The sequence below is a fragment of the Anomaloglossus baeobatrachus genome, chromosome 6 (assembly GCF_048569485.1).
Source record: "Anomaloglossus baeobatrachus isolate aAnoBae1 chromosome 6, aAnoBae1.hap1, whole genome shotgun sequence".
Classification (NCBI taxonomy): domain Eukaryota; kingdom Metazoa; phylum Chordata; class Amphibia; order Anura; family Aromobatidae; genus Anomaloglossus; species Anomaloglossus baeobatrachus.
Window position 1 is genome coordinate 565,744,095 of NC_134358.1, and position 19,003 is coordinate 565,763,097.

The following is a 19,003-nucleotide window of genomic DNA, read 5'->3' on the forward strand; positions in this document are numbered from 1 at the left end:
GCGTGCCGCAGATCACCACTTGCCAATCCCTCCGGCCTGAGAGGTGCAGAGGCCCTCCTTCAAGCTGCCTTGGCCAGGCTTATGGCTGGAGACCGGGATACCTACGAGATACTCATGGCCGAGCGTGAGCGACAGGCAGCGCGTGACGCTGAGGCTGCGGAGCGGCAAGCAGCGCGTGAGGCTGCGGAGCGGCAGGCAGCGCGTGAAGAGCGAGAGCGACAGGCAGACCGTGACCACCAGCTGCATCTAGCCAAGCTCCAGCCCTCATCAGCCACACGTGACCTTCAAGACACCAAACTTCCAAAGGTCCGTGTTGAGGACTTCCCAGTGCTGGAGAAGGATGGAGACTTGGACTCTTTCCTGACTGCTTTTGAACGGACTTGCCTGCAGCACCATCTGGACAAGGATCAGTGGGCCAAATACCTGACCCCCCGTCTAAGGGGTAAGGCCCTGGATATCCTTGGGGACTTGCCTGCTGAGGCAGATCAGGGCTACGACACCATCAAGCGGGCCCTGATCCAACAGTACAACCTCACTCCGGAGTCCTACCGCAAGAAGTTCCGGACCCTGCAAAAGGGACCAAAGGACTCCTGGGCTGACCACCGGCGGGCACTTGCCCGAGCTGCCGACCACTGGACCCAAGGCCTGCAGCTTACCACCGGACCGGAGATCCTGGACTTGTTCATCACGGAGCAACTCTTGTGGAACTGCCCTGAGGATCTCCGCCAGTTCATCCGAGACCAGAAGCCAAAGGGGTCCACGGCTACAGCTGCCCTGGCCGATGACTACACCAACAATCGGGCTCCTGAGGCCAGGAGAGCAGCCACCAGCAGCACCTGGAGAGGGGGTAAGATGAATTCTACGACTGCCCCACCTGCCCCTAGACTGCAGGGGATGTCCCCCTCAACTCCCCTCTCCAGGCCCGTGGCAGAGCCAAGACGGTGCCACCAGTGCAACCTACCTGGACACTTCAAGGCCATGTGCCCTCAGCGTCCCAAGGCCCCGGCTCCGTCCCCGTCCCAAGGGCCGCCCAAGGTGTATTGTGTGGGTGGGGGTGGTGGTAGGTCCCTGGACAGCTTCCAACCTGTCACCGTCGGCCGGTCTGTGACCATAGGACTGCGAGACAGCGCCTCGGAGGTGACTCTGGTGCGGCCTGAGATGGTGTCCCCCCAAGACTTGATACCTGGAAAAACCCTCGCTGTCTCCGGGATTGGAGGCATTGACCCGGCGCTGCCTGTTGCTGGCATTTATGTGGACTGGGGCGCAGGGCGAGGGGTGAGAGAGGTGGGGGTAACTGATCGGATCCCCGCAAACGTGTTACTTGGGACAGATTTGGGGCAGATAACCTCCCAGTTTGGGCCCCCCCCAAGGGCTGAACCTTCAGCCAGTACTGACGTGCCTCCGGACAATGTTAATGTGTTATCTATGAATGATGTAAGGGAGGAGGGAGTGAACTCTGATTTTTCTGCTTGCATAGACACCATAGACACACACTCAGCTGCAGCTGTGACAGGGGAGGGGGTCAGAGAAAGGTGTGACAATGCCTCTACAAGTGATCAGCCAGTGAGCTGGGATCTGTTGCCCTCTGCAGGGATAAGCAGAGAGCAGGGTGCTGCAGGGGGAGGACCAGTGTGTGGGGTGGGGGCTACCACAGCAAATGTGGGGTCCCCAGAGATTTCACAGCGGGGTTCTGTTGCTGCAGGAGGGGAACAGGCAGGTGAGATTGGGGCCGGTCCAGGAGCGGAAGTGCTCCCAGGTAAGATCTCGGTGCATGGTTCCCCCACAACCGGGGTGTCAGGAAGCCAGGTAGGTCTGCCTGAACCGGCGACTTGGTCAGGAACGGAGGAGGAGCAGGCACGACCCACGGTCGCAGCGGCTGTGGCCGCTGTCACCCGCAGTGGGAGTGCTGGAAGCCAAGGGGCCTCCCGGAGGTCCGATAGCTCTTCCCCTTCTGACCAAGTGGCAGCCGAGTCAGGTGGAGGCCAGGACACAGGTCCCGGGGTACTGACCGAAGATGTGACAGTCTCGTCGATTCTGGCCACATCTAGTCAGGGGTTTCAGGCAGCGTTAGAAGCTGACGACAGCCTGAAAGCTCTAAAGGAGCAGGCGGCACAGCCTCCCTCGGACTCGGACCCGGAGCGAGTGGTCTGGGACCAAGGACGGCTGTACCGGGTCACGGTCCAGCAGGGTTTACCGGAGGCGTGGCCCAGGGACCGACAGTTGGTGGTACCCTATCCGTTCCGGACGGAGTTGTTGCGGATCGCACATGAGATTCCGATGGCCGGACACCTAGGGATCGCTAAGACCAAGGCCAGGTTAAACCAGCATTTCTACTGGCCAAAAATGGGGGCCGATGTGGTTGCCTACTGCCGTTCGTGTGAAACCTGTCAGAGAGTGGGGAAGGCGGGGCCACACCCCAAAGCCCCACTGGTATCTCTGCCAATCATCGATGAGCCTTTCAGGAGGGTGGCTGTGGATCTGGTCGGCCCGCTGGCCATCCCCAGCAGCTCCGGGAAACGCTTCATACTGACGGTAGTGGACTATGCCACCCGGTACCCAGAAGCAGTGGCCTTGTCGTCCATTCGGGCTGACAAGGTGGCCACCGCATTGCTGGAGATTTTCTCCCGAGTGGGTTTTCCCCAGGAAATGCTCACTGACCGGGGGACCCAATTCATGTCCCAGCTGATGGAGGCCCTCTGTAAGCAAGTCCAGGTGCGACATCTGGTGGCCAGCCCGTACCATCCACAGACTAATGGCCTGTGCGAGCGGTTTAATGGCACCTTAAAGCAGATGCTTAAGATGTTGGTCGACTCCCATGGGCGTGACTGGGAGCGGTATCTCCCACACCTGTTATTTGCTTACCGGGAGGTTCCACAGGCCTCAACAGGATTCTCACCGTTTGAGCTCCTGTACGGGCGACGTGTGCGGGGCCCCCTGGCTCTGGTGAAAGAGGCTTGGGAAGGGGATTTGGCCACCCCTGGAGTGTCGGTTATCGAGTATGTTATGCGCTTCCGGGACAAAATGCAGGCCTTGACGCAACTGGTACACGACAATATGGCTCAAGCCCAGGCCGATCAGAAGCGTTGGTACGACCAGAACGCTTGTGAGAGGACCTACCAAGTGGGTCAAAAGGTGTGGGTACTGGTCCCCGTACCACAGGACAAGCTTCAGGCAGCCTGGGAAGGCCCATACCTCGTGTACCAGCAGCTCAACCCTGTGACGTACCTGGTCACCCTGGACCCTGCCCGTGGAAGGCGGAAGCCCTTCCATGTGAACATGATGAAGGCACATCATGAGCGGGAGGCATGTGCGCTCCCCGTGTGCAACCTGCCCGAGGAGGGAGAAGCGGAAACCCTCTTGGATATGCTAGCCCAGGTTAGGGCAGGCGGATCCATTGAGGATGTGGAGGTTGGCCACCAGCTCTTGGAGGACCAACGGTCCCAGCTGTGGGCCACCCTACACCCCTTCCGGGGGTTGTTTACCAACCAGCCCGGAAGGACTGACTTGGCTGTCCATCACGTGGACACTGGGGATCATCCCCCGATCCGGCGTTCAGCATATCGGGTTTCCCTGGAGGTGCAGCAACACATGCGCCAGGAGATTGACGAGATGCTGAAGCTGGGGGTGATCCAGGCATCCAACAGCGCTTGGGCCTCGCCTGTAGTCCTCGTCCCTAAGAAGGACCGAACCACTCGGTTCTGCGTGGACTACAGGGGGCTCAATGCTGTCACAGTCGCCGATGCGTACCCAATGCCACGCATCGATGACCTGCTCGATCAGTTGGCCGGGGCTCAGTACCTGACCATCATGGATCTGAGCCGGGGATATTGGCAGATCCCCCTGACTCGCAAGGCCAGGGAACGCTCTGCCTTTATTACCCCATTTGGACTGTACGAGTCCACGGTGATGCCATTCGGGATGAGGAATGCCCCTGCCACTTTCCAGCGGATGGTCAACACCCTGCTCAAGGGACTTGAAGGGTACGCGGCCGCGTACCTGGATGACATTGCCGTCTTCAGTCCCACCTGGGAAGATCACCTAGAGCATCTAGCACAGGTGCTCAGGCGGATCCACCAGGCAGGTTTGACCATCAAGCCGGGAAAGTGTCAGCTGGCCATGAGCGAGGTCCAGTACCTCGGTCACCGGGTAGGCGGGAGAACACTGAAGCCCGAGCCTGAGAAAGTGGAAGCCATCGCATCCTGGCCCACCCCCAGGACCAAGAAGCAGGTGATGTCCTTCTTGGGGACCGCTGGGTACTATAGGAGGTTTGTTCCATGCTATAGTAGCCTGGCAAAGCCCTTGACGGACCTCACCAAGAAGAAGCTGCCCTCTGCAGTCGATTGGACAGTGGACTGCGAGACAGCCTTCCGGGCCCTAAAGGACGCCCTGTCCAGCCCGCCCGTGCTACAGGCAGCCGACTTCACGCGGCCGTTTGTAGTACAGACCGACGCCAGTGACTTCGGCCTCGGTGCGGTGCTCAGCCAGGTGGACTCTGCGAGCCAAGAGCACCCAGTCTTGTACCTGAGCAGGAAGCTGTTACCAAGGGAAGTGGCCTACTCCACAATGGAGAAGGAATGCCTAGCCATAGTGTGGGCTCTGCAGCGTCTGCAACCCTATCTATACGGGCGCCACTTCATCGTGGAGACGGACCACAATCCCCTCAGCTGGTTACACACTGTCTCCGGGACGAATGGCAGGTTGTTGCGATGGAGCCTGGCGCTCCAGCAATACAACTTCACCATTCGACACAAAAGGGGCCGTGACCACGGTAACGCAGACGGGCTGTCCCGACAAGGAGAGGTCGGACGGGCGCACGGGGGAACACCGGAGTGTGCTGCCCCCTAGCGCCCTCAAAAGGGGGGAGGTGTGAGGTAAATCCGGAGATATGACGATAAATCATGATATTCAAGTTATGTCAGGAAGCCCTCTCCTGGTGTCACCCCCCCTTTCCTTCACACAACTCCTTCAATCAGAAAATTTACCACAGGGATAAACGGTTTGTTTAGCAGATAGGTGTCAAAGGAACTGGTCTGTGTTCCACTTACACCTCCATGGCCATCTCCTGTGATATGGAGATTAGATGATGTGGGAACAATGGACACAGGATGACTCCCTGCCGTGACCCTGTGGTAGGGGCTGCTATCTAATTAGCAAGCTTGGAAGTATCCAGACAGAACGACTCCAGTAAAATATGGTTCATATCTCGCAAGCCATATTTCCGATAAATATGGCAACCATAAAAATGGTGTCTCTGCATGCGGACGATGCTGGCACACCTTTTTTATGGGAGTAGGACATTGGGAAGTACCCCAGGCGTGATATCAGCCAATGGGGAACTAGTAGACAAGTCATGAGTCCTCTCGTTCTGTAGCTAAATTCATAACTGTCACAATGAGAGCGTTGGCGTCCGCCTACGACGCTCCCAGGCAAAGTTATGGCCCATATTCCATGTTGTGGATATTGTCCATAACTCCAGCCAGGGGTGGAGCAGTGCTCCCTCTGAGGTCACTAAGGTAGGAGGGGACCTGGATTTGCCCAGGTTGATAACCCTACTTCGGCCATTTTCCAGTTTCTTTCGCTGGGGGTCACGTGTAGGAAACATCTGTGGGAAGGATCCTAGAAACCTGGTTCACGGCGCCCCCCTGTGGCCAGACGCACAAGGTAACTGCTGGAACTGTGTATGCCTGTTTGTAACCCATGCTTTGATTGTAACTGTACTCTGACCTATGTATATTCTGTAGATCTCCTATTGTATATATTGTAGTTTCTAGTGTGCTTTAGGCTGATTAAATTATATAATTAATCTTGGGCTGTTCTGTTATCTCGATCTTGAATCCCACGTCTGTGTGTTCGGCTAATAGTTACCGTGAAGCGGTTGGTGGCAGCGAGTTTGTGCCAAGGATTATTGTGGGGAGGCCAGTGAGATTCGGGGAGATTTTATATATTCCGCCCGCGGAGGTCGGGGGAATATATACCCTACTCTCACCGGGGACCCTTCAATAATCGGCATAAGTAGTATAGCGGCCTCCTTGCTTATTGTCGGGCAATTCCATAATTGGCCTGACTATAAGAGGGGCGCTAGAGAGCGCGTCACGTGCTCTGTCTGTCGGTCGGGAGGTATAAAGGAGGGGTGACCCCCACTTGTTACCCCCCGATTGTGACGTACTGGTAGCCAGCGCGGGGGATTTCTGAGTGACCCCCCCGGTGGTTCGTGACAGGGTTCAGGTCTGGACTCATTGCTGGCCACTTTAGTAGTCTCTAGTGCTTTCTCTCAAACCATTTTCTAGTGCTTTTTTGAAGTGTGTTTTGGGTCATTGTCCTGCTGGAAGACGCATGACCTCTGAGGGAGACCCAGCTTTCTCACATTGGGCCCTACATTATGCTGCAAAATTTGTTGGTAGTCTTCAGATTCATAATGCCATGCACACGGTCAAGCAGTCCAGTGCCAGAGGCAGCAAAGCAACCCCAAAACATCAGGGAACCTCCGCTATGTTTGACTGTAGGGACCGTGTTCTTTTCTTTGAATCCCTCTTTTTTTTCCTGTAAACTCTTATGTTGATGCCTTTTCCCAAAAAGCTCTACTTTTGTCTCATCTGACCAGAGAACATTCTTCCAAAACGTTTTAGGCTTTCTCAGGTAAGTTTTGGCAAACTCCAGCCTGGCTTTTTTGGGAAAAGGCATCAACATAGAGTTTACAGGAAAAAAAGAGGCATTCAAAGAAAAGAACACGGTCCCTAAAGTCAAACATGGCGGTGGTTCCCTGATGTTTTGGGGTTGCTTTGCTGCCTCTGGCACTGGACTGCTTGACCGTGTGCATGGCATTACGAAGTCTGAAGACTACCAACAAATTTTGCAGCATAATGTAGGGCCCAGTGTGAGAAAGCTGGGTCTCCCTCAGAGGTCATGGGTCTTCCAGCAGGACAATGACCCAAAACACACTACAAAAAGCACTAGAAAATGGTTTGAGAGAAAGCACTGGAGACTACTAAAGTGGCCAGCAATGAGTCCAGACCTGAACCCCATAGAACACCTGTGGAGAGATCTCACAATGGCAGTTTGGAGAAGGCCCCCTTCACATCTCAGGGACCTGGAGCAGTTTGCCAAAGAAGAATGGTCTAAAATTCCTGCAGAGCATTGTAAGAAGCTCATTGATGGTGACCGGAAGCGGTTGTGCGCAGTTATTTTGGCTAAAGGTTGTGCAACCAAGTATTAGGCTGAGGGTGCCAATACTTTTGTCCGGGCCATTTTTGGAGTTTTATGTGAAATGATCAATGATTTGATTTTTGGTTCATTCTTTTTTGTGGTTTTTCATTGCAAGCAAAATAAATGAAGATAATAATACCAAAAAATGTATGATTGCAATCATTTTCAGGAAGAAACAGAGTATTATCTGACAGAATTGCAGGGGTGCCAATACTTTTGGCCAGCACTGTGTGTGTATATATATATATATATATATATATATATATATATATATATATATATATATATATTTTACATATTACATACTGTATTACATATTTACAATTTATTAGTTTTTTGTGTTCTAAAGTTGTATTCCAATAAATATTTTGTGTTCTATCCAAATGTCTTGATTATTGTATCATAAAAATAATTAAATGTCTGATGTTCACATTGTACTACAATAAATTTTTCACTTAAATATAAGCATTATACTAAATGTTATTTAGTTATTATTCAGCACATTCTGCATTGCACTACTGTCCCCAATTTATTATATATTTTAGGAGTCGGAGTCGGTGCATTTTATACCGGCTCTGACTCCGACTCCACCAAAATGAGCTCCGACTCCGACTCCACAGCCCTGCTTATATCACTCCAGTACTGATATAACCTCCAGACATTACATATGTGACTGATATCAGCCCCTCTTATAACGCTCCAGTACTGATATAACCTCCAGACATTACATATGTGACTGATATCAGCCCCTCTTATAACGCTCCAGTGCTGATATAACCTCCAGACATTACACATGTGACTGATATCAGCCCCTCTTATAACGCTCCAGTGCTGATATAACCTCCAGACATTACACATGTGACTGATATCAGCTCCTCTTATAACGCTCCAGTGCTGATATAACCTCCAGCCATTATATATGTGACTGATATCAGCTCCTCTTATAACGCTCCAGTGCTGATATAACCTGATTTTTGCCCATCTTATATCAGACCTGTAGCGTTGTACTACGGTAGGTGGCAAAGAATAGAAGGTCTCAGAACTGGAAACTGGGGGGGGGGGGCAGTGATTATGCTGTATTGCGGCCGTGTGGGCAATCACTAGCCGTCCGCACATTGAGCCCCCTGTACTGAGCAGTGATGAGTTCTATGCAAAACCAATCAATAAGTATAGGGAATACAGTGCCTTGCAAAAGTATTCGCCCCCTTGAATTTTTCAACCTTTTCCCACATTTCAGGCATCAAACATAAAGATAAAATGTTAATGTTCTGGTGAAGAATCAACAACAAGTGGGACACAAACTATTATAAAAAATAATAAACTGAAAATTGGAGCGTGCAATATTATTCATCCCCTGTAAGTGAATACTTTGTAGCGCCCCCTTTTGCTGCGATTACAGCTGCAGTCTCTTGGGGTATGTGTCTATCAGTTTTGCACATGGAGAGGCTGAAATTCTCGCCCATTCTTCCTTTGTAAACAGCTGGAGCTGAGTGAGGTTGGATGGAGGCGTTTGTGAACAGCAGTTTTCAGCTCTTTCCACAGATTCTCGATTGGGTTCAGGTCTGGACTGTGACTTGGCCATTCTAACACCTAGATACGGTTATTTGTGAACCATTCCATTGTAGATTTTGCTTTGTTTGGGATCATTGTCTTGTTGGAAGACAAATCTCCGTCCCAGTCTCAGGTCTTTTGCAGACTCCAACAGGTTTTCTTCAAGAATGGTCCTGTATTTGGCTCCATCCATCTTCCCATCAATGTTAACCATCTTCCCTGTCCCTGCTGAAGAAACGCAGGCCCAAACCATGATGCTGCCACCACCATGTCTGACAGTGGGGATGGTGTGTTCAGGGTGATGAGCTGTGTTGCTGTTACATATTGTTTGCATTGTGCCCACATAGTGTGATTTTGGTTTTATCTGAGCAGAGCACCTTCTTCTACATGTTTGGTGTCTCCAGGCGGCTTGTGGCAAACTGTAAACAACACTTTTTGTGGCTATCTTTGAGAAATGGCTTTCTTCTTGCCACTCTTCCATAAAGGCCAGACTTGTGCAGTGTACGACTGATTGTTGTGCTATGGACAGACTCTCCCACCTCGGCTGTAGATCTCTGCAGTTCATCCAGAGGGATCATGGGCCTCTTGGCTGCATCTCTGATCAGTCTTCTCCTTGTGTGAGATGACAGTTTGGATGGACGGCCGGGTCTTGGTAGATTTGCAGTGGTATGATTCTCCTTCCATTTCAATATGATCGCTTGCACAGTGCTTCTTGGGATGTTTACAGTTTTGGAAATCTTTTTGTAACCAAATCCGGCTTTAAACTTCTCCACAACAGTATCACGGACCTGCCTGTTGTGTTCCTTGGTCTTCATGATGCTCTCTGCGCTTTAAACAGAAAACTGAGACTATCACAGAGCAGGGGCATTATACGGAGACTTGGTTACACACAGGGGCTTATATTTATCATCATCAGTCATTTAGGACAACATTGCATCATTCAGAGATCCGCAATCAACTTCTGGAGTGAGTTTGCTGCACTGAAAGTAAAGGGGATGAATAATATTGCACGCACCAATTTTCAGTTTTTTATTTTTTTAAAAAAGTTTCAAATATGCAATAAATGTCGTTCATCTTCACAATTGTGTCACTTGTTGTTGATTCTTCACCAGAACATTAACATTTTTATCTTTATGTTTGAAGCCTGAAATGTGGGGAAAGGTTGAAAAACTCAAGGGGGCTGAATACTTTCGCAAGGCACTGTATATCCTGACTCTTGCGGTACTTTGTGTGGTTTTCTGTTTTTGGGGAGTGCGTGGTGTGGTCGGTTTCATGTGCAGACTCTTCACCTGCAGTGTGTGATGGTGCCAGCCTCTCGGTGCCAGCCGGGCCCATAAATCTCATTGCCCATTCCTAAGGCTCCATATTAGGGCAAAGAATTTATTATCTCCATCGCCACCATCCGTACATCATCCACCGGACGGGCGCCGCCACCGGAGAAGAGGCTCTTGGCACATTAAGGCCAGTCTGCTGATTCACTTATTGCAGATGAGAAGACAGGACGAAAAGTTATCACCCCCCTCCCCCTCCATGTTATTTTTCATTAAATTGGGGCAGCACAGTGGCTCAGTGGTTAGCATCAAGGATAACAACTACAGGGAGTTTGTATGTTCTCTCCATACTGATTGGAGATGGACAGTGATGCTGATGTCTGCACAATATGATGGCGCTATATCAGTCAGTAGAATAAATTCCAGAAATGCCCATTACTGTATATCTGCAAATATATATTAGTAGTAACAGATCTCTGTTCTCTCTCCACCAGGATAACCTGGATTGTCAGATCTCTCCCGCTGTGTGCATCAGAAGAAACCCATCAACATAGTCAAGACGGACGGGAAAAAGCCAGAGGTGATCCACCACAGTGACCAGTCATCTCAGTCCCCTTGGTCAGCGGTCACTATCTTCCCTTCCCCTAGTCAAAGGGTTTCCCTTTCCATTCGCCGTTCGCTAGGTACCTCCCCATACCTAGCGGGACTTAACTAATATAATACTGCCCCCTATGTACAAGAATATAACTACTATAATACTGCCCCAATGTACAAGAATATATCTTCTATAATATTGCCTCCTATATACAAGAATATAACTACTATAATACTGCCCCCTATATACAAGAATATAACTACTATAATACTGCCCCTATGTACAAGAATATAACTACTATAATACTGCTCCTATGTACAAGAATATAACTACTATAATACTGCTCCTATGTACAAGAATATAACTACTATAATACTGCCCCTATGTACAAGACTATAACTACTATAATACTGCTCCCTATGTACAAGAATGTAACTACTATAATACTGCCCCTATGTACAAGAATATAACTACTATAATACTGCTCCTATGTACAAGAATATAACTACTATAATACTGCCCCTATGTACAAGAATATAACTACTATAATACTGCCCCTATGTACAAGAATATAACTACTATAATACTGTCCCTATGTACAAGAATATAACTGCTATAATACTGCCCCCTATGTACAAGAATATAACTACTATAATACTGCCCCCTATGTACAAGAATATAACTACTATAATACTGCCCCTATGTACAAGAATATAACTACTATAATACTGTCCCTATGTACAGGAATATAACTACTATAATACTGCCCCCTATGTACAAGAATATAACTACTATAATACTGCCCCATGTACAGGAATATAACTACTATAATACTGCCCCTATGTACAAGACTATAACTACTATAATACTGCTCCCTATGTACAAGAATGTAACTACTATAATACTGCCCCTATGTAAAAGAATATAACTACTATAATACTGCTCCTATGTACAAGAATATAACTACTATAATACTGCTCCTATGTACAAGAATATAACTACTATAATACTGCCCCTATGTACAAGACTATAACTACTATAATACTGCTCCCTATGTACAAGAATGTAACTACTATAATACTGCCCCTATGTACAAGAATATAACTACTATAATACTGCTCCTATGTACAAGAATATAACTACTATAATACTGCCCCTATGTACAAGAATATAACTACTATAATACTGCCCCTATGTACAAGAATATAACTACTATAATACTGTCCCTATGTACAAGAATATAACTGCTATAATACTGCCCCCTATGTACAAGAATATAACTACTATAATACTGCCCCCTATGTACAAGAATATAACTACTATAATACTGCCCCTATGTACAAGAATATAACTACTATAATACTGTCCCTATGTACAGGAATATAACTACTATAATACTGCCCCCTATGTACAAGAATATAACTACTATAATACTGCCCCATGTACAGGAATATAACTACTATAATACTGCCCCTATGTACAAGACTATAACTACTATAATACTGCTCCCTATGTACAAGAATGTAACTACTATAATACTGCCCCTATGTAAAAGAATATAACTACTATAATACTGCTCCTATGTACAAGAATATAACTACTATAATACTGCTCCTATGTACAAGAATATAACTACTATAATACTGCCCCTATGTACAAGAATATAACTACTATAATACTGCCCCTATGTACAAGAATATAACTACTATAATACTGTCCCTATGTACAAGAATATAACTGCTATAATACTGCCCCCTATGTACAAGAATATAACTACTATAATACTGCCCCTATGTACAAGACTATAACTACTATAATACTGCCTCCTATGTACAAGAATATAACTACTATAATACTGCCCCTATGTACAAGAATATAACTGCTATAATACTGCCCCCTATGTACAAGAATATAACTACTATAATACTGCCCCTATGTACAAGAATATAACTGCTATAATACTGCCCCCTATGTACAAGAATATAACTGCTATAATACTGCCCCCTATGTACAAGAATATAACTACTATAATACTGCCCCTATGTACAAGACTATAACTACTATAATACTGCCTCCTATGTACAAGAATATAACTACTATAATACTGTCCCTATGTACAAGAATATAACTGCTATAATACTGCCCCCTATGTACAAGAATATAACTACTATAATACTGCCCCTATGTACAAGACTATAACTACTATAATACTGTCCCTATGTACAAGAATATAACTGCTATAATACTGCCTCCTATGTACAAGAATATAACTACTATAATACTGCCCCCTATGTACAAGAATATAACTACTATAATACTGCCCCTATGTACAAGAATATAACTACTATAATACTGCCCCTATGTACAAGAATATAACTACTATAATACTGCCCCTATGTACAAGAATATAACTACTATAATACTGCCCCTATGTACAAGACTATAACTGTATATTATACTCCCCTTTGTACAAGAATATAACTACTATAATACTGCCCCCTATGTACAGGAATATAACTACTATAATACTGCTCCTATGTACAAGACTATAACTGTATATTATACTCCCCTTTGTACAAGAATATGACTACTAAATAGTGCCCTCTCGAGTGCCTTAAAAAGGTTTTCATATCCTGTGAACTTTTCCACATTTTTTTCACGTTTCACCCACAAACTAACAAAAATATTTTGGGGGGATTTTATTTGATACCAACACTAAGTAGCACGTATTTGTGAAGTGTACAAGAAATTATTTCTAGTTTTCTAAATATATAAATATGAAAACTGTGCCGTGCATTTGTATTCAGCCCCCTGTAGTCTGATCCCCTGAATAAAATCCGGAGTGACCAGTTGCCTCCTGAAGTCTCATATTTAATGCATTGAGTCACCTGGGTGTAATGTCTTCTCAGTGTAACTACATCTGTTGTGTATACGAGCTGGAAGGGTTATAAAGCCGCACTGCTGTGGAAGGACGATGACTGCAGAATCTTCCATATGTGACTTTAATCAGCGTGTTTCAGATTAACCTCCTTCATTAGGATAATCGCATCGTCTTCTAGCTCTTGTATATTGAAGCATGGGGCTGCAGCAGCTGGGTTTCTGAGGTTTTCCAGTCTAACACAACTTTTCCAGGTGAGCATAACCTTTATCACGAGGTCTCACCTTGTGAAAGAAAGACCCTATTTGCACTTTTTCCTTTCTTTATCTTGTATATCTGTTCTGTGATGACCTCAGAAGTTTGGGTGAGAACATTAAGGATGAAACAGCATCATGAATACCAAGGAGCATACCAGACAGGTCAGGGATAAAGTTGTGGAGAAGAGTAAAGCAGGGTTAGGTTATAGAACAAAAAAAATAGCCCAAGCTCTCAACATCCTACAGAGCACTGTTCAATCCATCATCCAAACAATGGAAGGAGTACGGCACAACTGCAACCTGATCAAGACATGGCCGTCCACCAAAACGACATCCCAAGAAGCAGCCGAGAGGCCCATGGTCATTAGAGGAGCCAGAGAGATCACCGCTCAGAGGGAGAATCTGTATACAGGACGACTATTAGTCTTATCCTCCTGATATCTGTCGTTTCATGGAAGAGCGGCAAGAAGAAAGACATTTTTGAAAGCAAGAAGCCATAAGAAGATTCACTTTCGGTTTGCGAGGTAGCATATATAAGAAGTGGCTCTGGTCAGATGAGACTGTTTTGGCTATATGCAAAACACTATGCGTGACAGAGAACAAACACTGCACATCAGCCTGAAAATCACATCCCCACAGTCACACATGGTGGAGGCAGTATCCTGCTGTGGGGAGGCTTTTCTTCAGCAGGGGCAGGGAAGCTGGTCAAAGGTGATGGGAAGATGGATGGAGCTAAATACAGGGCAATCCTGAAGGAAAACCTGTTACAGGCTGCAGAGATTGTGAGACCTGGGCGTAGGTTCACTTTCCAGGAGGACAACGACCCTATTGGTCCTGTCAGAGCTACAATGGAGGGTTTAGATCAGAGCATATTCCTGTGTGTGAGCGGCCGAGTCCCAGTCCAGACCCAAATCCACCAAGAATCTGTGACAAGACGGGAAAATCACCGATCACAGACGTCTCCGTCCAATCTCACCGAGCGAGAGAAGAGGAAAATGTCACCTCTAGATGAGCAAAGCTGGAGAGATCCCGAAAGGTGGTCCTACAAAGTACTGACTCCAGGGGGCTGAATACGAATGCAAGACACAGAAAGGTGGTCCTACAAAGTCCTGACTCCAAGGGCTAAATACAAATGCAAGACAGAGAAAGGTGGTCCTACAAAGTGCTGACTCCGGGGGCTGAATACAAATGCAAGAAACAGAAAGGTGGTCCTACAAAGTCCTGACTCCAAGGGCTAAATACAAATGCAAGACAGAGAAAGGTGGTCTTACAAAGTACTGACTCTAGGGGCTGAATACAAATGCAAGAAACAGAAAGGTGGTCCTACAAAGTACTGACTCCAGGGGCTGAATACAAATGCAAGAAACAGAAAGGTGGTCCTACAAGTACTGACTCCAGGGGGCTGAATATTAATTCAATACACAGAAAGGTGGTCCTACAAAGTACTGACTCCAGGGGGCTGAATATTAATTCAAGACACAGAAAGGTGGTCCTATAAAGTACTAACTCCAGGGGGCTGAATATTCAATACACAGAAAGGTGGTCCTATAAAGTACTAACTCCGGGGGCTGAATACAATTGCAAGACCTAGAAAGATGGTCTTACACAGTATTGATTCCAGGGTCTGAATACTAATGCACGGCACAATATTCAGATTTATATTTCTACAATATTTAGAAAACCTGGAATAATTATCTTTACATTTAGTGTTAGCGTCACATAAAATCCCAATAAAAAACATTTGTGGGTGTAACGTGAAAAGGTTTATGGGGTATGAATACTTTTTCAAGCCACTGTTTATACAAAAATATAAGTGGTATGAGATGTCCTGGAGATTGGAGGTCGCAGCTTTCTCCTCTTTCCGCTGACCTCCATTAACCCCACGTCCCTTTCGTTCTCTTTGCTGCTCTTACATTTATATTGGGTTATTGACTCTTATTGACCCCTCCGCTCCTGATTCCTGGTCTCTTATTTCGCACAGATCAGGTTCCTCATTGACGTTTTTCTCGTGTTTCATGTTCTCTCCTTTTTGTGAAGGACGTTAAGCACCTTTAAGCTCAGAGATGAGGAGCGGTCTCAGGCTGGTCGTGGGCACACGGTGGTGGCCATTGATTGACCTGAACATCTGAGCGCGGGTTATGCAGTCACACAGCTCGGATGCCAACACTAAATCCCAGAGACACCGCAGTGTCATCTAATCCCTGTAAAATCCACAGCAGACATTACTCAGGTTCCAGGTTATCACTCTCTCACCCTGGAAAAAGGGTAGCGGTCTCCTAAACCTGACGGATACATACATCAGCCATTGTGGGGAAATATGTGCACGGTGCCAGCAATTCTGCATTACTTGTGTGTAGCAATTCTTTGTGATAAATTCATTATCCCCAGACTCACGGCTACCCTCGACCGTCTCCCCCCCCCCCCCCCACTCACCCATCTCTTCCCCCCTCACCTGTCTCTTTCCCCCTCCTCCCCCGTCTCATCCCTTCCTTGCTCATTTCTTTCCCTCCTCGCCTGTATCTTCCCCCCCTTGCCCTTCTCTTTCCCTCCCTTGGCCTTCTCTTTCCCTCCCTCGCCGGTCTCTTTCCCTCCCTGGCCCGTCTCTCTCCCCCTCTTTCCCGTCTCTCTCCCCCTCTCGCTCATCTCTTTCCTCCTTCGCTCATCTCTCTCCCCCTCTTGCCCGTCTCTCTCCCCCTCTTGCCCGTCTCTCTCCCCCTCTTGCCCGTCTCTCTCCCCCTCTTGCCCGTCTCTCTCCCCCTCTTTCCCGTCTCTCTCCCCCTCTTTCCCGTCTCTCTCCCCCTCTTTCCCGTCTCCCTCCCCCTCTTTCCTGTCTCTCTCCCCCTCTCGCTCATCTCTTTCCCCCTTCGCTCATCTCTCTCCCCCTCTTGCTGGTCTCGTTTCCCCCCTTTACTCATCTCTCTTCCCCCCTCACCTGTCTCTTCCCTTCCTCGCATGTTTCTTTCCTTCCTCGCATGTTTCTTTCCCTCCTCACTCGTCTCTTTCCCTCCCTCGCCCTTCTCTTTCCCTCCCTCGCCCTTCTCTTTCCCCCCTCGCCCTTCTCTTTCCCACCCTTGCCCGTCTCTTTCCCTCCTCGTCCGTCTATTTCCCTCCTCGCCCATCTCTTTCCCTCCTCGTCCGTCTCTTCCCCTCCTCGCCCATCTCTTACCCTCCTCATCCGTCTCTTCCCCCCTCTCGCCCGTCTCTCCCCCCTCTCGAACGTCTCTTGCCCATCTCTCTCTCCCTCTCGCTCGTCTTTCCCCCCTCGCTTGTCTCTTTCCCCCCTCGCTTGTCTCTTTCCCCCCTCGCCCGTCTCTTTCCCCCCTCGCCCGTCTCTTTCCCCCCTCGCCCGTCTCTTTCCCCCCTCGCCCGTCTCTTTACCCCCTCGCCCGTCTCTTTCCCCCCTCGCCCGTCTCTTTACCCCCTCGCCCGTCTCTTTACCCCCTCGCCCGTCTCTTTACCCCCTCGCCCGTCTCTTTACCCCCTCGCCCGTCTCTTTCCCTCTCTTTGCCATTCTTTCCCCCTCTTCGCCTGTCTTGTCCCCTAGCCTCTCTGTCCCCCCCCGCGCTCATCTTCACCCCCCTCTCACCCGTCTCTTTTTCTCTTTTCCCCCTCGCGCTCTCTGTATTTTATCCTCCGCTGGGTGATTACTTCTCTTCTTGACCAGATGACCTGATGTGTGTACACATTAATGTGTGGGATGATGGTGGTTGTACTCGCCATCGCCTGTGGTAGTGCAGACCTAACCGTAATGAGTCTCCAGTTATAGCGTCCCATCCATCATTGTGGCGGCTGAGCTGAAGGGGGCTGTGTGATTGATGGGTGGTCCCGGCTAATTACGGGTGCATGGTTTCAATAGATTTCCTCTGGTTCCATGATCCTTCCTTCAAATGAGAAAAAGCAGAAAAATAAGGAATAAGCCCAAAGACGGGGGCTCGGCGGACCCCAGGGACCTGGTGTGTCCCTGTGGTGATGAGGACGTGTTCAGTGGAGACCCCCGCTTTTTATGCAGTAAAAATGGTTCCAATATTCATGTTTATTTGCTCCATATTCATTGTTTGTTTATTATTATTTTTTTATTTATTTTTTTTACTTTGTTTTGTCTGGTGTTTGTGTTTTTTTTTTTTATATCTGTTTATTTATTTGCAAAGATTTTCCATTTTAGAACATAAAAGTGCAAAATTACATTTCAAAAGTTTTCAACAAGAATTGACTAGACTTTTAGACAGGGGAGACTCAGGGATGGTGTTTTTTTTTAATTCACCACCATACTATGAATCAACCACAACCCTTGAAATCCCAAACTGCACCCAGAACGGCGAATACATAAAATACAAACCGCACCCAGAACAGCGAATACATAAAATAGAAACCGCACCCAGAACGGCGAATACATAAAATACAAACCGCACCCAGAACGGCGAATACATAAAATACAAACCGCACCCAGAACGGAGAATACATAAAATACAAACCGCACCCAGAACGGCGAATACATAAAATACAAACCGCACCCAGAACGGCGAATACATAAAATACAAACTGCACCCAGAACGGCGAATACATAAAATACAAACCACACCCAGAACGGCGAATACATAAAATACAAACTGCACCCAGAACGGCGAATACATAAAATACAAACCACACCCAGAACGGCGAATACATAAAATACAAACTGCACCCAGAACGGCGAATACATAAAATACAAACTGCACCCAGAACGGCGAATACATAAAATACAAACCACACCCAGAACGGCGAATACATAAAATACAAACCGCACCCAGAACAGCGAATACATAAAATACAAACCGCACCCAGAACAGAGAATACATAAAATACAAACCGCACCCAGAACAGAGAATACATAAAATACAAACCACACCCAGAACGGAGAATACATAAAATACAAACCACACCCAGAACGGCGAACACATAAAATACAAACCGCACCCAGAACAGAGAATACATAAAATACAAACCGCACCCAGAACAGAGAATACATAAAATACAAACCGCACCCAGAACAGAGAATACATAAAATACAAACCACACCCAGAACGGAGAATACATAAAATACAAACCACACCCAGAACGGAGAATACATAAAATACAAACCGCACCCAGAACGGAGAATACATAAAATACAAACCGCACCCAGAACAGAGAATACATTAAAATACAAACCGCACCCAGAACAGAGAACACATAAAATACAAACCGCACCCAGAACAGAGAACACATAAAA

General features: G+C 47.5%; 1 protein-coding gene across 4 annotated transcripts in view; it reads left to right on the forward strand.

Annotated features, from left to right (window-relative positions):
• The window catches only part of NOS3 (nitric oxide synthase 3), a 176,204-nt gene that overhangs the window by 32,028 nt on the left and 125,173 nt on the right, over nucleotides 1–19,003 (forward strand). For 3 of the 4 annotated variants that reach the window (XM_075315761.1, XM_075315759.1, XM_075315764.1), the window contains exon 2: nucleotides 10,520–10,605. The gene's annotated coding sequence lies outside the window, so the exon portion shown is untranslated. Of the gene's footprint in view, nucleotides 1–10,519; nucleotides 10,644–19,003 lie in introns of all 4 variants that reach the window. The other variant, XM_075315762.1, reaches the window with a different exon arrangement.